Source organism: Mus pahari, chromosome 16 (assembly GCF_900095145.1).
Source record: "Mus pahari chromosome 16, PAHARI_EIJ_v1.1, whole genome shotgun sequence".
Lineage (NCBI taxonomy): Eukaryota > Metazoa > Chordata > Mammalia > Rodentia > Muridae > Mus > Mus pahari.
The window spans coordinates 65,843,102-65,867,504 of NC_034605.1; the positions used below are offsets into that span (position 1 = coordinate 65,843,102).

The window sequence follows — 24,403 nt, forward strand, 5'->3', positions numbered from 1 at the left end:
AGATAGATAGATAGATAGATAGATAGATGGATGGATGGATGGATGGATGGATGGATGGATGGATAGATAGATAGATAGACAGACAGACAGACAGACAGACAGACAGACAGACAGACAGACAGATCGATCATGGACATGGGAGCAAGGGAAGGAGAACAGTGTCTCCCAGAGCCTCACTGAAACCTTTTGGCTCTTGTCAGTTGGAGATCAAGGATTCCAAAACACTTACCAAACACATTTCTATTTAGTGTATGGAGGGAAGGGTGTGTGTATGCACATGTATGTGTGTATGTGTGGTTTAAGACGTGTGTGTGTGTGTGTGTGTGTGTGTGTCTGTGTGCATGTGAATATGTAGGGGAGGTGCATTGTGTGAATGTGCATGAGTGTGTGTTGTATGCGTGTGCATGTGTGTATTTGGTCATAAGACAACTTCAGGGAGTTGATTTTTTTTTCCTTTCATTGTGGGTTCCAGGGACCAACTCAGGTTATCAGGCTACTACAGCAAGCACTTTTACCAACCATCTTGCCAAATAAATAAAAAGACATTTATTTAAAATGTCTTAATAAATTCTAACTCTGCTTTATACTGGCTCATCCTGAAATTATTTCCTTCAGCAAAGGAAAGAACCCAGTTTTACCTAAGTCAGGTCTTAAAAGGCCAAGGATTCCTCATATTGCTGTAGGAGTAAGCTGGGAGGTAGGTCAAAGACACACTGACCATGTTTTTACAATAGAAAGCCATAGTACATGGAGGCCATGTGCCTCTCCTTACCTGCTGCCAAGCATATCCTAGGCACTAGTTCATCCTCCCTGCAGATCTGTGCCGAGTGTCTCCCTCTGCTCAGCCTTATCTATCATACTTCATTTTCTTTTGTTTGTTTGTTTGTTTGGGGGGGGTTGTTTGTTTGTTTGTTTGTTTGTTTTTGAGACAGGGTTTCTCTGTATAGCCCTGGCTGTCCTGGAACTCACTCTGTAGACCAGGCTGGCCTTGAACTCAGAAATCCACCTGCCTCTGTCTCCTGAGTGCTGGGATTAAAGGCATGCGCCACCACGCCCGGCTCATTTTCATGTTCTCACTGTTTTTGGTCTCTCTTAGGAGTATCACTTCGCTCTATAGTTTCTGTGTTTTTATTTTACTAATATATTTTCTACAACTTTTCAAGGGTCCTCAAAATATTCAGACTTTTAGAAAATTGTTCTGAATCTCTAAAATATCTGGTAGGAGGGGTTAGCAAGATGGCTCAATGGTTGAGAGCACATAATGTTCCGGCAGAGAGTTCTCAAAAAACTAAAAGCAGAATTACCACCTCACCAAGCCATTCATTCCAAGACATATACCTGAGGACTCCAAGAAGGCACACCAGAGAGCTGGACATCCGCGCTCGTACTGCACTACCCACAACAGCACAACTGTCTATCAACGGATGAATAAACAAAGCAACAGTGTATAGAAGCAACAGAACTTCATCCAACTATAAAAAGAAAGAAAAAAGGCAGGAAAATGGATGGAGATGAAGGGTATGTCATGAAAACTAAATAAGACTCAGAAAGATAAATGATGTGTCTTATCTCATATGGAGAACCCGGAATAAAATTATTTATGCATGTCTATGTGTGCAGGGCATGAAATTTGAAAGGGGCATAAAGCAGGGGGACACAGGAGCTTTAAAAGAAGAGGGAAGAGAACAAGAGAGGGTAGTGAGATTTTGTGACATCAAAGCAGAAAAAAGGACTATTTTAACAGGACCAGCAAGAAAAGGAGAGTGAGTACAGGACAGTGGAGGGTGAACAGCAACAAAGGGTAAGGGAACATATGCACAAAATGCATTACTTTAAAAAAAAAGACAAAAATAAAAGGTACAAAAATTGAAAAACTTTACCTTAAATGTGAAAAACAGGTAGCCTCAAATGAAATTATGAAGTATTATAATCAGTGATACACACATTGGATTGTAAGAAACTACTGTGAAAGTTATAACCCACAAATTAGATAATTTCAGGAAATAAATTAACCCTTAGAAACTCAATCTGTAAGACTGACTCATGAGAGAAAAAAAAAAACAAATTCTAAGCAGACCAATAAAAGTAAAGAGATTGAATCAGTAAGCAAAAGCTTTCCTAGTACCAGAAGGCCTTCATAGAAAATGTCCAAGTGTTTAAAGAAGAATTAACATCAATCCTCCTCACAATATTTCAGAAATGTGAAGAGGAAGGAACAATTCTAAGCTCTTTTCCAAAGACCAGAATTGCCTGATACTAAAGCAAGACAAGAACACTTGAAGAAAAGAAAATTACAGGCTGATATTTAGGATAAGCTTAGAACTACAAAAATTCTCAAATACTAGTAAACCAGGGGTAGAGATGTGGCTCACAGACTAAGAGCACTGGCTGACTGCTCCTGCAGGGAATCTGGATTCAGTTCCTGGTATCCATATGGTGACTTACAACTGTAATTCCATCTCCAGGGGATCTAACATCCTGTTCTGGCCTCCACAGACACTGTATATACATGGTAGATGGACATACATGCAAGGAAACACTCATACACATACAATAAATCTTTTAAAAAATATATTAGTAGGTCTGGAGAAATGGCTCAGCAGTTAAAAACACTGACTGCTCTTCCAGAGGTCCTGAGTTCAGTTCCTCCCAAGCACCTGGTGGCTCACAACTGTCTATAAAGGGATCTGATGCCCTCTTCTGGCATGTATATGTACATGCAGACAGAACACTCCTACATTCTAATTAATTAATTAAAAATGCTAGTATTCAGTGCTGCATCAAAAGGACTATATACTATTAAGAAATGAGTCCTGGATTCAAAATCCACAAATCTATGAATGCATCTCATCACCATATCGAGGATGAAAGACAAAAACCATGTGGTAATATTGATGGATGTAGAAAAGGCAACTTACCAAATCCAGCAGCATCTTTTCATAATGAAAACTGAACAGACTAGGTTGTGAGCCAGTGCTCAGAAGGACTCAACACTGACACAATGAAGGCCATGCTTGACAGGGTTACAGTGAGCATCACACCCAACACTGAGAGAGAAAAAGTTTTCCTCTAAGACCAGGAACAAGGCAAAAATTCCCAGCCTGAACACCTGTATTCAACAAGTTGAGGAGACAAAGGAAAACAAAGGCACACAAGTCAGAGGAAAGCAAAGGCACACAAGTCAGAGGAAGGAAAGGTGCCTCCACTTGCAGATGGCACACCTCTATATAGAGAAAATGGACTTCCAAAAGCCTCCTAGAACTGAGGCCTGATTCTATAAAGCAGCAAGGCATGAAGCCAACAGCCAAACCAGCAGCATTTTTGTGCATGAATAAGAACTAATCAAAAGAGCATTTAAATTTTCATTTACATTATTTACAAAAATAATGCTTTAAGTGAATTTAACCTAGGAGGTGAAAGGTCTCCACACTAAATCAGGTTCAGTGTTAATGAAGAAGTTACACGATAATCCATGATAGTCATAATTGGGACACTATTAAAATGTCCATTCCAACCAGGCAGCCTGCAGTTTCAGTACAATTCTTTATCAAAATTGCATGGACATTTTTCAAAGAAACAGAAAAAATTAACAATCATAAATTTTATTCACTCATATGTAACTACAAAAGACCCCACAGAACCAAACCAACCTTAAGACAGCAAGAGCCCCCAGTCAACCATGCTATCAGAGAGACAACTCATATTCCAATGTGCTGCTGTACTGTTTAGTTATGCTGTCTCAGAAGGCATTAAACACATTGTATTGAATACATTTTCAACTTACAATCATATTTTCATTTTGTAATGACCTTACAGGACCATAATCGCAAAACAAGTTAAAATTGGCTATGCCTAAGAGATGGAATATACAGTATTTGACATTTAGGTTAAACAAAATTTCAGAAGAGAGTGAAGGATGGTGCTTAGGTTCCTGATGAAGAAACCAGGTGCTTACAGAGGACACATGAGCATAAACTTACTTGGAGAACAAAATATCTAGAGATACAGTAAATGCAAAACAGTGTGGAATCCAAATGAAGAAATACAATTAAGCTGTGGCCTACGTGGATACACAGATCACAGAATAAACCTAATCAAGGTTCTGAAAACCACCGTCATAGCAAGGTAACTAAAGCCATGTGATAGGATGCAGAAACTCAGAAATGTGAGCAGAAGGACCAAACCAAAGACAAGAATGTAAGAGGGTTGGAGGGTATAGTTGGTCTGTAGACATTGAAGTGAAGAAATAGGGGTAAGGAAGTTAGGTATGACAACAGTGATGTAAGGAGCAAAGCCTTTCCCTGGCCTGGTTCAACGGAGAACACACATTATCAGACCTGTGGTAGGCAGCAGAGGTATGCCCACCCCTTCTGCTTTCTGCTGTAGCTTCCTGGTTTAGTCTGCTATATTCAAGAAAGCTATTGTCATCCAAAATAAATACAGATCAGTGAAATCAGGCACTGTCACTCTCCTTCTGGTCTCCTCTTATTTAGCAGATTTGGCACAGATAGCAATCATCTGTGCAGTCAAGCAACTCATAAACTGATGTGCAGACTCATTCTTCCATGTGACACAAGCCAGAAGCCTACCCCAACGCACATGAAAATCAGAGCTTCAAATGCTGTACGACTCAGTAATTATTTTGGGTTCCACATATTAAAAATACTAGTGTGTATGGTTCTGAATAGAATTCTGAATTGCAGTCATGTTCCTAAAGTAATTTTTTATTCAGTGATGACAGGCCAATATATATCTTTAGTCTGATGATATAGGCACATACTGTCTTCCTTACTTTTAACTGCATTTAAAAGTAAGGGTCTTCCTGTACAAGTGTGCAGAACCGAGGCCAATGAATAACTAGCTTCTGAAATCGACTGAAATCCCTAAAATTTGTAGTAAACAATAATAAAACTTGAGATTTTTCATTTTAACTAGGATTTTTTTCCCCAAGGAGAACGCACTATTTCAAGAAATTCTGTGTGACCCATGCCTCACTGACAGGTAACAGCTAACATATAACACTCCCATACTTAAAAGCACCCTTTAGTAAAAGCCAACCAAGCTGAGAAACTGCCCACATCTAACTGCCTTCCAGGACCCTGTCTTAACCTTTCTTCAGATGGAAGTGCACACAGGATGTAGACACAACGCCCCTCTCCCTTTTCTGCCCATGAGTACTCCAGGCAGCCCTGCTGTTTCATTTATCTTGCACCTTTTCTAGGGACTGGTCCTCCCGCTCAATCACAAACTCAGCCACCCCCCAGAAGGGTCAGTACATGAAAGCTTTACTATCAGAGACCAGGGAGCTTCTACTCTAAGGGATGGTAAAGGAAATAGGTTCTTTTTGTTTCATTCTAGATAAGATAATCAGACAGTAGTATATTTATGCCCCCTCCCTTCACCTTTCTAACCCCTATCTACTGAAAACCTCAGTCACAAGACTCTCGAGGATGGAAAAATCTATTAATGTTAAAAAATGGAAGAGTCTAGAGAAATAGAAATGAGGAGGAGAAAGTAAGAATGAATAAAGGATAATGATTAACCAGAAAATTTCACCACAGAGAAGGAGAAGAGTAGCAACAGGTACTCTTAAGCTGATCCTTAAACAATAGCTTACAAGACAAGCCACAACTCCAAAACCCTGGGCCAGGAATGTGTGGCTATCCCACTCTCATGTACTTGTAACATGAGTACCACACTGACTTGGGGAAAAGACCACTATTATTTATACTCTGCTAAGAGATACATCTGGGAAAGGAGATGAAGAGTAAGTGTCGAAGACATCAGAGCAGAAGGCTAAGATGTACACAAATACACCTGACACTGAGGTTAAAATCAATGACATAGGCTGGAGGGAACAAAGGGTATCAGGGATCTCAAGGGGTTTCCTGCTAAGATGTAGATTGACATGGTGAAAGCAGGCAGGAAAGCCAGCTTCTAGTCATTATCAGGGGTAATGATATCATTTACAAATGTTGGAACTCATAATCTGAAAGCAGTTAGGGAAGCGTAGAGGGCTATGACGTGGACTGGGTTGTGCCGCCACCCTCTAGATTCTTAGCTTGAAGCTGTACCCATTCTCTCACTCCCAGCCCTGTCGCAGTGTGACTGTATTTGGAAAAGCTTTTAGGAAGGCAATTACAGTTAATTACATTACACAATATCTTTCCATAAATCCAGCCCTACAAAGGATAATAGATGGAAAACACCAACACAAGGAGGGAAACTATACCCTAGAAAAAGGAAGAAAGTAATCTTTCAACAAACNCCAAAGAAGATAGCCACACAAACATAATTCCAACTCTAACAACAAAAATAACAGGAAGTAACAATCACTTTCCTTAATATCTCTTAACATCAATTGACTCAATTCCCCCCCAAAGACATAGACTAAAAGACTGGCTATGTAAACAGGACCCAGCATTTTGCTGCATACAGGAAATGCACCTCAGTGACCAAGGCAGACACTACCTCAGAGTAAAACAAATTTCCAAGCAAATGGTCCCAAGAAACAAGCCGGAGTAAACATTCTAATATCGAATAAAATCAACTCTCAACCAAAAGTTATCAAAAAAGATGAGGAAGGACACTTCATACTGGTCAAATGAAAAAAATCTATCAAGATGAACTCTCAATTCTGAACATCTATGCTCCAAATGAAAGGCCAACCATATTCATAAAAGAGACTTTACTAAAGCTCAAAGCACACATTGTATCTCATACAATAATAGTGGGAGACTTTAACACCCCACTCTCATCAATGGACAGATCATGGAAACAGAAACTAAACACAGACACAGTGAAACTAACAGAAGTTATGAACAAATGAACCTAACAGATATTTACAGAACATTTCATCCTAAATCAAAAGAATATACTTTCTTCTTAGCACCTCATGGCACCTTCTCCAAAACTGACCATATAATTGGTCACAAAACAGGCCTCAACAGATACAAGAAGATTGAAATAATCTCATGCACCCTATCAGATCACCACAGACTAAGGCTGGTCTTAAATACCAACAAAAACAACAGAAAGCATACATACACATGGAAGCTGAACAACGCTCTACTTAATGATAACTTGGTCAAGAAAGAAATAAAGAAAAAACATAAAGGCTTTTTAGAATTTAATGAAAATGAAGATACATCATACCAAAATTTACGGGACACATGAAATAAGTGGTAAGGGGGAAAACTCATAGCTCTGAGTGCCTCCAAAAAGAAACTGGACAGAGCTTACACGAGCATACCTGAAAGCCCTAGAACAAAAAGAAGCAAATACACCCAAGAGGAGTAGACCAGGAAATAATCAAACCAAATAGACACAAAAAGAACTATACAAAGAATCAACCAAACCAGGAGCTGGTTCTTTGAGAAAATCAACAAGATAGATAAACCTTTAGCCACACTAACAAGAGGGCACAGAGACAGAATCTAAATTAACAAAATCGGAAATAAAAAGGGAGACATAACAACGAAGTATATCTTAAGATAACCATTCTGTTGGTCGAATATCAACAGTTGAAAATATTAAAATCATGTTCTACAAACATCATGGAAATATTATTGATAATTTTTCTCACTGTGCTTGAAATTTACATTCTCTTAATGTTTAACTTCAAAGAGTTTTTGCTATTTTGAAATTTTTAAAATATACTTACTGGTTCTCCTAGAAACACTGATAATCTTTTTTAAGTAAACTGATTGTTAGACAATGTACACAGATATATAATTCATTTTAAATACGCTCTCACTATGTCAGGTGGTATTATGTTTTTGAATATATTTCTTAATGATTCGTTTTTAATACTTTATGCTATTTCACTATGCTTAACTCCCAAAGAATATTTTTTATGTTTTAAAACAACTTAGTATTCAACATTAGATATAGGATTCTCAGTTATGGATAGTATTAAGTATTCATTAATGATATTTTTAGGGTATGAAAAGATATGAGTATAAAAGTTGACCAAATTTTTATGTATTGTTTTATTCTCAAAATACTCAATATTATTAATATGCATGATGTATAGAATGCATTTAAATAATAAAACCATAAGAAAAAGAAAAGACAAAGACAACCAAGGCAACAAGCAGGTAACGCGTCAAACAGGGAGAGATGTCTCTCCTCCAGCACCTGCCCTAAGAACCCACAACAGCCTAGCTATAAGCCGGTTACCCCAAACCCCAAAAGAGCTCTGAAAGACATTAAGCCCAACGCCTCCTCTCCTGTACTGAAGTTGAACAGAAAACATAAAATGAAAACTACACATAAAACTGTATTCACGGGCTGGCGTCTTCCAATATTATTAGATTTTTAGTAAATCACTGAAAATTAATTCATTTATGTCTAAGAGAAGACTTTCATATTAAAAAGTTAGCTAATCTGAAACCATAAACAACACCAGAGAATATGCATATCACAAATTACATTAAGATTTTTAAGGAACATTTCAGGATGAAATTTCATTTCATTTCAGCCTGATCTGAGGCTCTGCCACTCCTATTATGGTTCTATCACTAGTATGAGATTCCTTGGGGCCTCTCTGTGGCCTAGAAAATCCAACCAACTTCCTACTGGCCAGGATGGCCTCCCTGAAGTTGATTTTATAAATACAAGATTTGTGTAATTCTTGCTGGAACTATTTGCCAAAATATGGAAGCAGTTAAGAGCTCCATTCATTTAAAATGTGCATACAACATACCCGCCATGACCATTCAGACAAGGTAACAATGAAAAGGGTTAGGGAGCTAGCTCAGTTGACAAGATACTTGCCATACAAGCATGAGAACATGAATTCTATCCCCAGAATACATGTGTTATTGCTGTGTGTGTGTGTGTGTGTGTGTGTGTGTGTGTGTGGTTTTAAGGTTTTAAGTGTGTGGCCGACATTTGTCATCTCAGCAATGGGGAGGCAGAGAAAGGCATAACCCCAGGGCTTGCAAAGTCAGGTGAACTACAAGCCAAATGTGATGGATGTGAGGAGAGGAGGGAGAGAAATAAGGAGGGAAAGATGGGGCACTCCTGACACCACCTCTGGCCTCTACCTACACACACATAACCGCCAGTTGTCCATTTGTGAGCGTTAAATGTGCCATTTGGAACCACCCTAAACGCGAGGGCCATCCACAAATAGGTATCTCATGTCAATCACACCCGCTTAATTAAATGAGGGATGGGATTTTTCGAATCATCAGAATGGAGGAAAAGTCCAGGCACACAGAGGTCTTGAACATCCTTGGCCTGTTCCAATATTTTCGTCCAGCAACCCCTCCAAGCCCAAGCACCTAAAAACTGTTCCAGCAAGACAGCAAGCATGTAGCGCTCTTAAACGCTCTCAAGCCTTGAATGGGCCTCTGGGCCTGTCACTCAAGCAGCTATGGGAGGGCGATCTTGAGACCCTGAGCCGAGCTGCTCTAACGGATGGCGAGCAATAAGCTTCACCTTTGCCCCAGTCCTTCCAAAAGTACCTGCGGCTGCGTGGAACCCAGAGGGAGAGGATTTGCTTAAAACAATAAAAATAAAAATAAATGGGGACGAAGGGTAAGGGACAGAATCCTCTCTACCCTCGCCCCGAGCCAAGTTCACTAAGCTTCACCTTGGGCCTTAGACCCCGCCCCTCACTGTCGGCCCCGCCCCGCCGGGCTCATCTGCGGTGGCTCCGCCCCTCTCCGGCTCCTCACCCTCGTCGAGCCCGCTCCTACCGAGATCGGTTTCCGTGTGGACACGCCCACCGCGTCTGTCGGCCAATGCCAAGCCGGGTTCAACTCCCCAATTAGCCACGCTCCTCACCGTCGGCCTCACCTCCCACCTGGCTGTAGCCCCGCCTCCCGCCAGGCCCCGCCTTCAGTCGGGCTGTAGCCCCGCCTCCCGCCAAGCCCCGCCTCCCGGCAGGCTGAAGCCCCATCTCCCGCCCCGCCCTCCCGCGGCTCGCACCCGTCCACCGTAGCTTCTCACCTCCCTGCCTCTGATCCACCGCGCCGCGGGAGCGCGGCTCGCCCACGTTGAGACTCGGCGCACGTTCTCGCGAGTCTTCCCTGCCTTAGCGGGAAGCCGCGGTCTTCCCGGGTGGTCCTCACCCAGAGCTGCCTCAGCAGACAGGGCCGCGGCGGAAAAGAAGCCACCACCCGGCTTCTGCGGCTTGAAAACTTGGCACGGCCTCACGGAACTTTTTTTGTTTTGACGTGTTTGGAATTTTCCCGCGGTCGCAAGGGAGTGGGGCTGCGCGCGCGCGCACGCACGCGCAGTGCACTCTGGGGCCAAGTGCGCTCCCGCGGCATGATGGGAAGATGTTCTGGGTCTCTCCTGGAGGAAGTGGGCGAGTGCGGGTCGTGGCTAGCGCGCGGCGCCGAGTGAGGGCATCATAGAAGAAAGGGCCCTGGAATGTGGTTCTTGAGAGAAGGGAGTTGCCAGATGTGTCAAACTCCACATAGGGTTCAGCCTGCTGGGCCCAACCACAAACGAGTGTTTTTCTGTGGTTAGAGATCGCTCCAATCCCTAGTCGGGCACATGCACTGCTTAGTTCCGGTTCAAATCGGTTCAGAGTTGCAGTTAAGCCACATAAGTGGAAACTTCCATTCTTGTCAAGTGAAACATGGCTTATCTTTTATTCTTGAATTTTTAACATTACATTTGTGTGCATGCCAGGTGAACATAGAGGTCAGTTTGTGGGAATCAGTTCTCTCACTAATGCAGGTAGTCTTCAGGCTTGGTGGCAGGAGCTTTTACCTGATGAGCCATCTTGCCAGCCCTTTTTTAAAGATTATTTTCAAATTTAGATCTGCATGGTTATTTACAGATGTTTGAATTGGGGAAGAGTCAGAATAACCTTAAACTTTTAGATTTTTTTTTTAATTAGTGCCTAAGAACCATTCGTTGTAATCATAAGACCACAACTTTAGAGAGTGCCTTAAAAATAACATGTAAAGAAGAATATATGTCTGTAATAAATAGCTCTTATTTAAATACTCTGTTGCAGGATATTTGATCATACTGTGAATCCCGAGATTGTATACTGGAAAAAACTATCTCTACACGTGTGGCTTAGCCCTAGCACACTCCTTTAATGCACGATCTTTCTGTTTATTGTAATCAACATTGAATTTAAAAGAGAAGAATAAGACTAGCTGAAAGACATTGGGTGGTAGAAAAACAACTGCTGAATTAGATCACCTGTATGCCTTAAAGATGTTTAAACATCAGAATGGAACTCAGGGAATTTGTTAAGGTTTTGCAGATGAAAGACTATGGATTCCATCAAAATTGGTAAAGATCCAGTCCGAGTAAGAGAATCTTCCACATGAAGGACATGTCTCAACGAAAGAAAAGAAGCAAAAAGCTGATCCCCCTTCATGGGTTACTGTGTACATCAATATTCTGAAGGCGTATCCATCTTACCACTGAATAAATCCAGTTCATAAGGCAAGTGCTACCAAGGCTATAAAGCTCATTAAATCCAAAATCAGTATATTGATTTATAACAAGGTTTGTTGTTTTAATTAAGGGAGCAGTGTAACATGGCTTAGCCATTAAGAGCACTGGCTGCTCTTCCAGAGAACCTGAGTTGAGTCACAGCATCCACATGGCAGCTCACAATTATTGGTAACCCCTATCCAAGGGATCTGATGCCCTCCTCTGGCCTCCCTCGGCACCACACTGCACAAACATTAATAAGGCAAAACATCCACACACACAAAATAACAACATCAAAATTTAAAGGGAGACACCAGGGGAACCTGATCCCAAATTAACATGCTCTGCTTTATGGGATCAAGTGGTTAGCCTTTTAATATGTCATTTTAGTCTAATAAAGAATAGCACGTTTAGTGAGACAAGTGTGAATGACACCTTAGCCCTGAAAAAGCCATACAGTGACAAATTTTAAGTTTTTTTTTTTGTTAGTCTTTGTAGTTACCAGCAAAAACAATGTGGAACTGGGTTTGTTTCTTGTCTTTTAGAGTAAAAGTAACTATATATATATATATGCAAAAAAGCTACCTGGAGCCAGACAACTCTTTGTGTGTCTGGGTGTTGGGAGTCTGGCCAGTCCTACTCTGTAAGTTAGCTGTCCAATGAAAGCCAACCATAGGTGAAGCACCGTGACTCTCCTCAAAAGACGGTCATAGGACCTATTTTAGGAGAAGTTTAGAAAACCCTTCCTGCCCCTGTATTCAAAAGTGATTGTAGGCTGCCGGTGCCCTGGTCATTGATACTGCAGGGAAAGGATGCCGAAAGCCTTTCCCCGTGTTAGGAGAATCCACACTTGTCCTTGCCAAACCCTGGTGCTTTCAAATAAATCTTCCTTCTCAGAAAGAAAGAAAGAAAGAAAGAAAGAAAGAAAGAAAGAAAGAAAGAAAGAAAGAAAGAAAGAAAGAAAGAAAGAAAGAGAAAGAGAGAGAGAGAGAGAGAGAGGGAGGGAGGGAGGGAGAGAGAGAGAGAGAAAGAGAGAGAGAGAGAGAGAGAAAGAAAGAAAGAAAGAAAGAAAGAAAGAAAGAAAGAAAGAAAGAANGAAAGAGAGAGAGAGAGAGAGAGAAAGAAAGAAAGAAAGAAAGAAAGAAAGAAAGAAAGAAAGAAAGAAAGAAAGAAAGAAAGAAAGAAAGCAAAAGAAAGAAAGAAAGAAAGAAAACCCTTCCTACAGGGGAGGAAGGAAAGCTCAACCTTCTAACTTTTTTCAGTACCTAGATGCCAGTAATCACACAAGCTACGTGCTTTGGCTAAACAAGAAAGAAAAATAAGTTTCTGTTTTGTCAAAATGAACATTATTTTAAGCCCCTGTGACTTGCCACAGGACTAAGATGAAGCACTGTAATAAAGTCAGATTTCTGTGGTTAATGAGGATTCTTGTCCTCTGCCTTAAGCTTGGTCTAGAGAAAGGACCATCCTCAGGCTAATGAATAGTTGCTTTTCCTGCAGAGCCCATCAGCAAGTACATGGTTGTTACATGTGAACAGCCAAGAGTAGCAAATGGCATTTTAAAATTGGTGGGGATATTGGGCCTGAATTATAAAGACAGGTAACCTATCTAGTTACTAAAAACGTGAAGGCTGAAGATCAGAGGAACAACCCTAGCCTTGTGGAATCTCTAACAGGATTCCAGAAAACAAAAATCTGTGGTTTTCCCCATTGAGCAATGAATGACATGTATACTCTTTTAGGAGAACGTGCAACCAATTTTAGCCCAGTTTTATTTAGGTCAGTAAACGCATGCATTCTTATTTAGAGCGTACATCCCAATCCTGGTGTGTTGTAACTAATTTAGCACGTTTTTATTGCCTGCAGAAAGTAATAAGTTACAGTTTCAAATGAGCACATGGCTTAAAAATAGTTTTCCTCATAAGTATTTAATAATGATTCACTTAGCATGAAATTAATATTAAAGAATTTCTAAGAATAAGCACTTAAAAATTCCAGTTGAAAAAGGAAGAAATTATTCACATTTGTGACTTGATTAATCCTGGCAACCATTAAGTCAGAAAAAAAGTGAATTCCATCCTATTCCTGTGTCAGTTTTAGATTGACCCTTAAATCGCTGAATGTTTTCCAAAAATGAAATTAACTTTATCTTGTCTGTTTCTATGCTACATGAAGGTTCTAGTCTTTTCAATTCATGTGTGTGCACCTGTGTGTGTGTGTGTGTGTGTGTGTGTGTGTGTGTATTAAACAGTACTTTAATTCTTAAAGATGCATAGGAACAAAACGTGTTCCTTATGTTTTGAGACTCAGTGATGAAATGCCCAACATGACTGCTTAAGGGAAAGAAGGTGTGTAGCCACCTGCTGACTCCTCTGATGCTTGGTACCGTGAACTCACCCATGGGACACAGGAAGCAAAGACAGAAAAAGGGACCCTTCCCTGACCAGGCACAACTGTCAAAAACACCTTCCACACACCTGCTTCCAGACAGGCCTCACCTCCCTCAAAGTTTTTACTGCCTTTCAAAGTAGAACTGCCAGCTGAGAACCAAACACTCAACACTTGAGCCTCTGTGAGGTATTTCATAGTCAAGCCATAACACTCCAGCATGAGAAACCAACATGTAAAACAGTCATGGTGGCTATGATCCCACTACTCATGAGCCTGAAGCATAAAGGTTGCCTGGAATACACAGCAAGGCCCCCATCTCAAAACATCAGCGTTTAATGAGCATCTCTGTTCCACAGTGTTTAGTGAGCATCTCTGGGAAACTTCCCCAGGCACTCTATGGTCACTGTCTTACTTGATCCATAATTCCAGTACCTGTAAGCAAAGCATTGCTCCTGGTTTGTACACAAGCCAATGAATAATACATCAGAATAAACCTTTCAGGGTGCTAGGGATTAAACCAAGCCACCATTCATACTAGACAAGTGTTGTACCACTAAACTACATCCCCAGCCCCAAAAGAAGTCATTTAAATGTGAAAAAAAATTCACAACAGAAAGTGGTGTGGTGTTGTTGATAGAATAGATGTTTGGGATTCTGAAAACTTCATGTTTTTCTTCCTGCCTTCAGACTCTTTTGTGATCTTTAGCTTCTGTACCAGTTTCCTATTGCTGCTAGAACGAATGGCCAAACTGAATGATTGAAAATGAATGCATTGTTCTATGCTTCTATAAACCAGGGATTCCATGTCAGAACCAGTGGTCTAAAATTAGATGTCAGTGGGCTTTTGTCCTTTGCAGCATCTAAGCTCAGAGGTTTCCTTGCTCCTGGAGGCTATGTGCTTTCCTTAGCAAATGCTCCCAACGCTGTCTCTTTGGATTCTGACCCTACTTCTCTCTTCTAAGGACCCTTGTGATTACTTCTGCCCGCTCCCGGTAATCCAGGATAACCTCCCCATCTGAAAATGGTTGATTTATTCAGCTCGACAGAGAGCTTGCACAGGAGGCGATATATTCACAAGTCACAGGCACTATTGTTCAGTAGACCTCACCCCACTCAACTTATTCAGACTCATTTCCACAACTCCTTCTCCAAAGTACTGAAGACCTCCACCTTGTGAAATCCTCAGAAAACCCTTTTCTTTGTGCAACAGCTATGTTTCCTGTAGTGTTTAATGACAAATGCCATTAATATTTTAGTCATTTATTTCTTAAGCCAGATTTGCTTCTGGCCACTCCTCCCGGCTTCAACATCAAAGTTAGTACTGCACACTTGGGACAGTACTGCTTGTGCCTGGTGCTCGCCACTCAAGAAGACAAAATAAGTAGGCTCAATTTCAACAAATCACAAAATCCCAGTGAGGGCTAGTATCAGAAGTCTGAGCAGGGTTTGATTTCACAGCTCCCAGAATGGCTTTCTTTTCATTTTTCCTCACTGGGTTTGTGTTTCTATTTGTAATCTCATGCAAAAATGTGCAAATGGAAATTACTGTGTAGACTAGGATGGCCTTGAATTCACAGAGACCTTTCTGCTTCTGCATCCCAAGAGCTAAGACAAAGTGTGTGCTCTACCACGACCACCCACCCAACCCCTCTTAACAGCAAGACTTAGGTCTTTTTATATCTCTCAGGCTCTGGTAAAATAATGGACCAGGGAAAGAGAATAAATACCCCCAAATTTACATCTGGCCTGCAGGTTTGTTTTGTTTAGCTTGAACACCACTTGAGGAAAAATTTTAATTGGAAACATTTGGAAATCAGAGAATTTCACATAGAACCCTAATTTTTTGTCACTGCCTTATAAATTGGACGGCGTGGCAACCCTGTGCCACCATTTCTGCCTAACATAAACCGGAGGGGAGTACAAGTGCCTGCCTTAGGCAGACAGGTTCTCCAGCTTGGTGGTCTCTGGTCAGCTCACACCGGCCTCTAAGAGACAGTCGATTCCTGGGCTAAGATACCATTAGTGCTGAGGCTGGGACGATGACTCAGTAGGTAAAGCGCTTACTGTGCAAGCCTGAAGACCCAAGTCCATATCCGAGCACTCGCATAAAAAGCCTGGCTCTGAGGGGGTGAAGACAGAGAGACAATCTAACTGAACTCGCTGACCTCCAGGTTCAGTGACGGACCCTGCCTCAAAAGGGTAGTGGGGGTTTGGGAGCAGAGAGCAAGAGAGAAAAAAACCTGATATGGACTTCTGGTTTTCACATGCACACTCTTGTGAACTCAGGAGTACAGACACTACACATTAAAATAAAATTAAAAACCCTCAGTGTTGTTCCAATATTACCCTTTTTGTTTCCAAATATGGAAATTGCTTGCTAAGCCTAAATCTGACCCAGAAACTGTTCGAGGGTATCTTCACACAGGTTTCTGATATGCTATCGTTCTCTAGAACCTTGGTAGCCAAAGTATAATCCATGGACCGGCAGCATCCCGTCAACTGACAGATGATTAACAATGTGCTTAGCCGGGATTTTCATCTTAACAGTGCCCAGGTGATTCGGGCATACATTAAAATCTGAGAATTAGAGCCCAGGATGAAGAACAGCTGATCCTTGCCTCACACGCCTAAGACCAGTTCTACGTTGCTCATTTAGTGCCGTAGAAATTAGTAACATGTCTGTATCTTGGGACTTTCTGAACCTGCAGACAACAAGAGATTAAAAACACAAACAACACCAAAACAAAACCTAGGCACTGCTCTAGGTTCAGGACAGGAAAACAGAAACGTATTTGTCATAGTCTATGGGTCGGGAAGTCCTGTCTGTTTTCTCACAGACAGCTGTATGCATCATTGTGGCCTCACCTGTCTGAAGAGACAAGGACCTCCTCCATCAGGGCATCAATTACTCCCACGATTTGATTAATACCTGAAGCCTCCACCTTCTAGAGGATGAGAGTTTTAGTATATAAACTCTGGGGTACTTAATATCTTAATATCCCTTTTTTAAATTTTAACTTTTTACTTGAGTGGTGTTAAAATACAAAATCTGGCTCTCATCTCCTTCAAGTCTTCACCCAAACATCCCTTCTTAATATATAGAGTATATATATAGAGAGAGTATACTCGATCACTATTGAAAAATGGGGAAATGGGGGGGGATCCCTAAGCCCTATCCTCACTCCCAGTCCCTCGCCTCTGTTCTGCATCTGTTCTGTCTGAACAAAGCACGGATTAGCCTCCATTACTTACAATGTCATTCATGTATTTATTGTGTCTATCTTCTGATTAATACATCTAACATGGAAGTACTCAGAGGCAGGGATTGGCTGGCTTACTGATGCCTCCTAAACACCCATGGTAATATAGGGACTGAATGAGTGAACAAATGAACACAAAACTATTTCTCTTTTGATTTTTATGTCTCATTGACTCTTTCATTACCATGATTTCAGAATCTCTTCAGCTTGTTTCCTCTTCCCCATGACATTGTCCTGCTCCCACACTGTAGTCCCTCAAGCTCATTTCCATAGCTGTCCATGCTTTTCGTTGATTGTGAGTGTGCTGTCTTCTCTTGTTTTCATAGTTTTTCTCTCCCTTGAGCTGCCCGTGTCTTCCCTGACTTCCTTTCGTCCATTTCAATTTTGTTCTTCATAATAAAAATCTGCTTCAAATTACTGACGACCCTGTCTACTCATGTTTAAGATGGAGGTGCAAGAGGCTACTTGGAGATTCTGCATACCTGAGTGAATCTGTCCGTTGAGTGGGCCTTCCTGTGCCCAGGACATTTTAGCAGTGAATCTCAGGAGTGATAGTTATAGAGCCAAGGAAATGTGAATGGGCCTCCTGCTGTCACAGGGATCATAAAGGCTGGGGTGGTGGTGGGATCGGGTGGTGGTGGGATGGGCGGACCTGAGCAGATTGTTGGAGGTTAGAGGTGGGTTCACAGCTCAGCTGCTGCTGAGGTCTGCTTCACCGTGTCAATTTTTTTTTTTTAAATAAGAGCACAAATCGACTTTTATTTATTTACTTTCCATTAGTTTAGATCCAGGATGGGTACGACATCACACGGATTCTGTGTCCAGAGGTTTTTTTCAGGAAGGTTGCTTCAGAATTTGGCGCGAACCATGCCACAGTTTCCGTGGGCCCAAGTGACTTTTCCCCAGATCACTCTAGTTTCATTTGGTTTGCCTCCAGGAGTCACTGTATTGTTTTTTTGCTGTATACACATAAGCACTTGCCTAAGTAGAACTCAGTTTCATCTCGGGCATAAACGCCTTCAATTTTAAGAAGAGCTGCTTGCTTGCTTTGGTTTGGAAGACCTCACTTGTAGCCAACAAAAATGGCCTTGCACCACAGCCTTCCGGATAAACTTGCTTATTTATTTATTTATTTATTTATTTATTTATTTAAAGGAAGTCCTGTTCCCAAAAGGCCTCCACAGGGGCCATGATGGTGGAAAGAGCCACCATGCCAATTTTTTTCATTTAAGTTTCTAATACAGATATTATTGAAGGGGAACAAGTATTCCCCCCATTGGGGTCTATATGGTTCACCCTTTCTACTTGGGGAGGAGTGGATTTGTTTCACTGGTTGGAAATCAGTGGGGGAATACATTGGGGTGGGGTGGGGCATTCTTTTCGCACCACTGGCTCTTCTTCAGTGACTCTGGAGCCAATCTTCTGAATTTCTGAGCCAATGCAGGCTTTTCTGGTGTCTGGGTTTTCCTGATCTTCCTGCCTTCTGAGGCCTTTGCCTCTCTGATTGGCTAAGGCAGATCCCGTCCCCCTGGCTGAGCATCTGGTTTGGAAAGTTGGTCCTCTGTTATTCTTGCTCTCTGGTCACCTCTTCCTTCTCATGTTTTGTTAATTTCACTGCATCCGTGAGGTTCCAAGGGCCAGTGTACCATTTGTAACCAGAAAATGGTTATGTTCTGTCCAGCACAATATCTTTATAAAAATAAAGTGTGTTTGGTTTTTTGTTTGTTTTGCTTTGCTTTGCTTTTCATTCCATATTTCTTTTGAGGGTCATTTCATTTCATACCCTTTAGAGATTATATTACTTCTAGAAAAATAGGTACAGCTTTGGAAACTAGAGATATAAAACATCTTAAGGAGTTTAGGACAGGATCTCACTCCATACCAGAGGCTATCTTGAAACTCACTATTTATCCCAGGCTGGGCTCTGACACCCCAGCTTCTTTGTGCTGGCATTGTGAGCAGGAACCCCTAGGCCTGAACATCCTGAAGTGTTGATCAATGTGAATTTCCACTGGTAAAAGGGAAAGTCATATAGAACCAAATCAGGGTGGGGTGCAAACAGGCGCAGTAATGAGAGAAACTACTTATACAGCGAAAGTGAATCACTCCTTTAAGACCTGTAGATGTGTTTACATCATTCTGTAACCTTAATGCATGTTTTCACACAATGCCCCAGGGATTATGGAATTAAGGGCACTAGCTATCAAATGAAACCAAGTTCTGATCCATGCATACTTGCTTACCTGTGAAATGTTGTCTATGTTTCTGTCTTTGAAGATACTTAAATACTTGAAAATGGTGGGTAAAAGTCAGAGATCTGGCCCTCTAACATCCAATCCATGGGGTAGCTGTTCCTCCATGTTTTCAAACTCATGGTTGAGCAAATTTAATCACTACCACTTACCTTAAATTTTACCATTGCTCAAAAGTTTTTGTTAATACCTAGAAAATATTTGTTAATATATTTGGAATCATAAAAGTGCTTCATGGTTATAGCTACAGCTCAGTGATAGGGTACTTGCCTGGTGTGCATAGGGCCTAAAATTAATCCCAGGATCACAAAAGAACTATCTGATTGGGGGGAGCAGGATTTGTTTTCAAACATAGATTATTACTTTTTTGGAAGTCACATTTTTTTCACTTCAAATTCTAACCAGCCCTCCTAGGGGATGAAGGAAGAGCATGCAATCGGGTTGGTAACACCACACTGAGGATGGTTTTACAGGCAATACATGCTCCCCACTGACTGCTTGTTCATGAACATAACTGTATTCTGTAACATTTTAGAGAAGGAATAATTCTCAAATGAGATTGACTGTTTTCACTGGAGATTTCCTCCTGACCTTGAATCAGTTGTGGCTTTGGATTGATATGAAAACTGAAGCCAATTTGTAGCAACACATCTTCTGCTTAGTGGGCCAAGATACTCAGCAGAGATGCTGGCCGCCTGTCAATGTCTCTAAGGCCACAGCTTAGCACTTAGGTCACAGGTTTCATAAACTCCATTTACTCACCTCAAATCAACAGTGAAACATCTAAAAGTCTATAGAAACTTAAAGAAAAGCACAAATGAAGAACACACGGACATGTTAGACTTCAAACAGATGTAAAAATTTCACTGAACCCTATCATCAAGATAGCAAAAGAAAAACCCACAGCTGGGGAAAGTACACTTACAGCACACATAATTGATGAGAAAGTTGAAGCCAAAATGTTTAAAGAACTCCTACAACTCAATATTAAAAAGGCAAAGAACCAATATAAAATTTTAGCAAGTTATTTGAATAAATTTTTCTCTGTAGAAGATACATAAATAGCCAATAAGCACATACAAAGATCCTCACCATTAGTCTATGTATGAACCATGTAGTGATACCACTTAATTTCTACTATGATATTCTCAATTTTTTAAAACCCAGAAATAAGGAAATAAGGGCTGGTGAGATGGCTCAGCAGTTGAGAGCACTGACTGCTCTTCCGAAGGTCCTGAGTTCATATCCTAGCAACTACATGGTGGCTCACAACCACCTGTAATGAGATCTGATGCCCTCTTCTGGTGTGTCTGAAGTCAGCTACAGTGTACTTATGTATAATAATAAATACATCTTTAAAAAGAAAAAGAAAAAATGAAATAGAAGAAACCTTTGGGTCTGGAGATCTGATTCAGTAGTTAAGAGCACTGGCTGCTCTTCCTGAGGATCAAGGTTCGATTCCCAACACCCACATCAGGCAGATCACAAAAAATCTGACACTTCTGGTCTTGGCAGACACCTGCACTGACGTGCACATATCCACATATCTACCTGTAATTAAAAATAAAACCATCTTTAAAAAAAAAAGAAAAAGAAAAAAAGAAAATCTGTGTCTAGTTGTGTCTAGAACTATAATTCCAACCATTTAGGGTGTTGAAGCAGAAGGACTAGACTACACAACTGGACCCTGTATCAAAAAAGAAGGAGGAGGAAGAGGAGGAGAAGGAGAAGAAAGTGAAAGTCACGTGGCCAACAAAACTTTACATTTGAGTTTCCATAGCAGCACTATTTAAAATAGTAAAAATATGTGAGCAACTCAAATATCCACAGAGGATGTCTACACAATGGAATATTACTGGTTTGTAAAAAGTAATACTGATAGCATGTTCTACAGCATGGATTAACCCCGAAATATTACACTGAATGAAAGAATACGTTTTTAAAAGGCCACTCATAATGTCACTGAAAAGGTAAATCGACTGAAATAGAAAACTAATTAATACTTACGGAGGCTGAAGTAAGGAGCGCAGATGAGACTGTAGATCCTGGGAGTCCTTTAGGGCTGGTAAAAGTTAATGCACATCGTGGCTACAGGAAAACCTGCTGCATCCAACTCTCCCAAAGAGTAAAGTGTATGCGCAGCATGCGAATGCCCTAATAAAGCTCGTAGCCTTTACAGCATTTCCCTGATTCCACAAACAGTGATTGTTTAAGCAGGCAGTTGGAACACATTTGGTTGGTAGCTCTCCAGGAGCACATTGGAAATCCAGCCCAGCTTCTGCCTGGGCTGTGCGACTCACTTCTTTGTTACTACAGCAGGTCTCTGTTTTATCTTTTGGAGTCAGACAAGGACCAGGCAGTGGGTTTCTTTTATTTCAAATCTTCTCTCGGCAACTTGTAGTCTGCCCTCTGCCTGGAAGACATAAGCCTGAGCTGCTGTTAAGGGGGCACTCCCAGCTTTCAAAGACTTAGATTCTCATTAGCTGCTTTCCTCTGCATCCCCTCCAGTCATCCCTCGACCTCCCTCATTGCTGACCTCTGCCTGTTCTCCATTACCCTCAGCCAGCCGGGCCTCCCCAGGGTGGCGTGCAGATCACAACTCCAGATGTGGACTGACTGGCAAGCACCTATTAGAAGATTATTTCCCTTGATCTGGACACCATATAGACGCAGATCTCATTAGCTAGTTCCTTCTCCCGCTTACACTTGCCTCGTTCTCCACTGGAAATCAACTACAACACCTACCGGTGTCTTTGTGTGTATGTGTCTGTGCGTATTTGCCACATAAAGCAACCCAAGCTGTGTGATTTCCAACGTGATTTCTGAACCTCACCATCCATTTCTGCTTTTTTTTTTTTCACTAAATTTCATTGGGCTGGTTTCTAACCATCCATATACTCTTAGCAGGATACTTTGAATTCTAAGCTTTACATACCTTACAAACTGAAGCATATCTCTGGGCTTCAAAGCTAGATGCAGCATGCCAGATCACTCGACAAAGGCCTGCCTTCTCATGGAACGTTGACGCATTGCCTTTGTGACCCCTTTGGTTGAACCAACTATAAATCCACAGACCTGGACCCCTAGCCAGGCCTTGAGTCTCCCTCCATGTGTTGCCTGAGAGTCTATGGAAGGCTTTGAGGAAGTGGCCATCTAAAACAGAGGCTTCCCTTTGCCTCTGATCTGTGTCATCACGGTTTCCTAAATGTGATATCCCAAGCGTGCATTGCAGCCCCCAAACTCCCAGATGAGATGGTCCTGCACTCCTTCTTTCTCTCTTCTGTCTTTTAAGAAAATTTCCCATCAGTAGATTTTTTTTTTTTTAAGATGGGATTTTCGCTATGCTGCCCAGACTGATCTCAAACTCTTAGGTTTAATCATTCCAGCCTCAAGCTCCTGAGTAACTGGGACCACATCCTCAGGCCACGGTGCTAGACTTGGTTTGTCTTTGGAGTCTGTCTTATCTGTGTGATACTTGGGCAAATTCCTAATGATTTATATTTATCTCTTAGATACCTATTTTCCTGTAAGAATTCTTTATCCCATCTTCATTTCTATCACATTTTACTGAGTGGGACACATGTGGAGGTGCAACTAAGGACAACTTGCAGGAGTAAGCCTCTCCTTCCACTGTGTGAGTCCCAGGGATCAAACTCAAGTCACCAGGCTTGACACTGGTAAGTGCCTCTCTCTGCTGAGCCATCTAACCAACCCTCTTACGCATATGTTTATTTGGACTCTCTTAAGTGAGTACCATAAGTTTTGTTCATCTTATGTATTCTAGTGAGAAACTGTTTGCTTAGACCTTATAGATCAGCTATGAAGGACAGAATGAGAAAAGCAGTTGCCAACTGCAGCCACAAATGTAGGAAATTCATCTCCACGGTTCACTAAGACACTAAAAGCTTCTCTTTATAATACCCGGAAAGAATGTTGCACACTCCAGAAATCCACAGTACAGTAGACCTACATGAGAGCCTCAGGGACTTTGGGTACATGTGGAACAGCATTTTCATGGCATGCATCCTACAGAATCACATTAGGGTCTCCATGGGAATGGGCTAGATTCAGAGACAGGGCTATGGCCAGGGACTTAATGAGCTTCTGACCTAGCCGTCACTCAGGCAAGGGTCCTCTGTACTCAGGGCAGGTGTTTAGGAAGTAGTAGCTGGTGGTGGACTGGGAGGAACTTCCAGTTTGCCTGCTAGAATGGGCAACCACACTCTGGGAAATGTTCACATACTTCTTCAGCCAAGGTTGGCCTACATTGCAAATGGAAGCCGGCCAAGTCTGAACCAGGGCAGATGACTCCATCGCTGCAAGATGCAAACTTGATCCTGCCCAGTAACAACCTTTTCTTCTGCTAATGTGATCTACGAAGCAGAAAAAAAAAAAAAAAAAAAAAAAAAGCAAGCATTCTGTACAAGTTCAGGTAGCAGAGTATAAGGCAGATGTCTCGGCCAAAGGTGACATTTCAGAAACGTCCTTGGTCTAAAGGAGACACCTGGGTCAGGGGTTGCCTGGCCCTGATAGTGGACTTACCTTGCTTCAGGAAGATGCTAATACTACTTAGAGCTTGGAAGATAGGGTATGTGATCTGTTGCTGGGTAACAGCATGATTGTGTATGATGTACTAAAGAAGTCCTAATTGGGAAGCAACAGGCAAAACACCAACAGGGTTTTCCACATAACCGAAGCCTTCCCACCCACCAGGATTTTGAAGTGCTGGTGAATTAAGTTTTGTGGACTCAGGAGTAAAACCAGTAACAGAATAATATACAGAGACATCACACCATTCCTTCTGAAAATCCCCAAATCAGAAGACATGACTTTGAACCTAAGCTTCATCATCAGCCCAGGTAGGAGCCAGAGAAACTCTCAGCCCACTTTTGGGGGCTGTCCTACTATCCAGTGTGTATTGCATGTGTGCACAGGACACGGTCATCACAGCTATAAATAAGCTTTGTGTCATGAGGTTTTACCCAACTGTTGCTAACTAGGCTATGCCCCAGTGTTGGGCAGGTAAGGTGGCTCAAAGTGATTTCTTACTTTAATGATGTCTTCCTTTTGTGGTAAGCTTATTGC

General features: G+C 41.6%; 1 non-coding gene across 1 annotated transcript; it reads left to right on the forward strand.

Annotated features, from left to right (window-relative positions):
* The first annotated feature begins 12,165 nt into the window (after nt 1-12,165).
* Nucleotides 12,166-12,297, forward strand: LOC115065663. The gene has a single exon (XR_003845431.1). It is a non-coding gene; the product is annotated as a small nucleolar RNA SNORA71 (small nucleolar RNA).
* The last annotated feature ends 12,106 nt before the right edge of the window (nt 12,298-24,403 follow it).